The sequence below is a fragment of the Enhydra lutris genome, unplaced genomic scaffold (assembly GCF_002288905.1).
Source record: "Enhydra lutris kenyoni isolate GAN:26980312 unplaced genomic scaffold, ASM228890v2 scaffoldscaffold2, whole genome shotgun sequence".
Classification (NCBI taxonomy): Eukaryota; Metazoa; Chordata; class Mammalia; order Carnivora; family Mustelidae; genus Enhydra; species Enhydra lutris.
In genome coordinates, this window is record NW_019154086.1 from 63,410,643 (window position 1) to 63,412,778 (window position 2,136).

The following is a 2,136-nucleotide window of genomic DNA, read 5'->3' on the forward strand; positions in this document are numbered from 1 at the left end:
CAAGTGTTAAACCTTTGTAACTCTCCTTTATCTGCCTAATTAGCACTGATGTATTTCTTGCTAAATGCAGTTTTCTTGAGTTCCTATTCAGGTATATATTCCTTGAATAAAATAAACTCCACACCTTTTCACTGTTTGAATTATAACAGAGAAAAGTGACAATAAAAATATATTATCAACTAGTTATAATTTCCATAAAAAGAAATAAAATTTTATTAGGGAAAAGACAGAAATCTCATTTTGTCATAAATTGTCTGCTGTGGGTGCTCGGGTAAGGAGGAGCCAGGCTAGGATCAGAGCAGGGAACACGGTAAAAATACTGCTTCAGTGGGCGACGTGGTACTGGTTCAGAAAGGCTTTCGTTACAGTGATGCCGAAGCATGGGAAAAAGGGAGCCGTTGTAGAAGATGGGGAAGAACCCAAGATTGAGCCAGAAGCCAAGAAGAGTAAGGCGGGAGCAAAGAAAAACGAAAAAGAGGCAGGAGAGGGGCCAGTCTTGTATGAGGACCCCCCAGATCAGAAAACCTCACCCAATGGTAAATCGGCCACCCTCAAGATCTGCTCCTGGAATGTGGATGGGCTTCGAGCCTGGATTAAGAAGAAAGGTTTAGATTGGGTAAAGGAAGAAGCCCCAGATATCCTCTGCCTCCAAGAGACCAAATGTTCAAAGAACAAACTACCAGTTGAACTTCAAGAGTTACCTGGACTATCCCATCAGTACTGGTTAGCTCCTTCAGACAAGGAGGGGTACAGTGGTGTGGGCCTGCTTTCCCGCCAGTGCCCCCTGAAAGTCTCCTATGGCATTGGTGAAGAGGAACATGATCAGGAAGGCCGAGTGATCGTGGCTGAATTTGATGCATTTGTGCTGGTAACAGCCTATGTACCTAATGCAGGCCGAGGTCTGGTACGCTTGGAGTACCGGCAGCGCTGGGATGAAGCCTTTCGCAAATTCCTGAAGGGTTTGGCTTCCCGCAAGCCCCTTGTGCTATGTGGGGACCTCAATGTGGCTCATGAAGAAATCGACCTTCGCAACCCCAAGGGAAACAAAAAGAATGCTGGCTTCACTCCACAAGAGCGTCAAGGCTTTGGGGAATTACTATAGGCCGTGCCACTGGCTGACGGTTTCTGGCACCTCTACCCCAACACGGCCTATGCCTATACCTTTTGGACCTATATGATGAATGCTCGATCCAAAAATGTCGGTTGGCGCCTTGATTACTTTTTGTTGTCTTACTCTCTGTTACCTGCATTGTGTGACAGCAAGATCCGTTCCAAGGCCCTGGGTAGTGACCACTGACCTATCACCCTATACTTAGCACTGTGACACCATCCCTAAATTACTTTAAAACTGGGAAATAAGCCCCCCAATTTAGCTTTAAAACTTAACCTCCCCAAAACATCTTTAAAAACTGCTCTCTAGAAATATGTGCACTGTATTTCCCTTCTAACAATACAAATCCTTCAACCAGCCTACTACTGATGCTTTTCTTTAAACCCCATTTTTTTACATTAAAAAAAGCTACTGATGACTTCCTTTGAACTGTCCACATGAAAATAAAGAGCCATAGTTTCAAAAAAAAAAAAAGTTGTCTGCTGTGATAAGAAGTGGGATTAGTGGAAGAGCTATAAGGACTCCAAGTTTGTCTCTTGACATTGTGGTTGTTCCTAGGTATCTGTGGAGTTAGAAGGATCTAGATTTGAATCCCAATACCACAGTTAATTGAGTGTGTCATGAAAAACTCTTGAATAATCTCTACAAATCTTAATTTCTTTATCCATAAAATACAGTTGTTAGAAAAATATCTTGGAGGATTTGCTTCAACAAAGCAAAGCAGGTCTGTTAGACTGTCTACCAGAATGCCTTCCTTACATCAGAGGTTTCAAAAATGTTTGCCATTTTGTAAATTACATTGGTGGTCAAAACAAGGTAGATACAAAAGAAATACAAGTTTTCTTCTGAAATACCTTGAAGTCTCTTTGAGCAAAATTTCATAGTGGTAAGTGTACATTTATTAAGTTCTTATTTTGTTCTCTTTTTGTGTTAAATTTAGCATTTCCTACTATCGCTGTACCACATTTTTTTTTTTTAATTCAAGTTGGTTAACGTAGAGTGTAGTACTGGCTTCAGGAGTAGAA

At 41.4% G+C, this 2,136-nt stretch overlaps 1 pseudogene across 1 annotated transcript; it reads left to right on the forward strand.

Moving 5' to 3' along the window:
• Window positions 1-305: 305 nt before the first annotated feature.
• Window positions 306-1,572, forward strand: LOC111150039 (annotated as a pseudogene). Its single transcript, XR_002640786.1, has one exon. The product of XR_002640786.1 is annotated as a DNA-(apurinic or apyrimidinic site) lyase pseudogene (transcript).
• The last annotated feature ends 564 nt before the right edge of the window (window positions 1,573-2,136 follow it).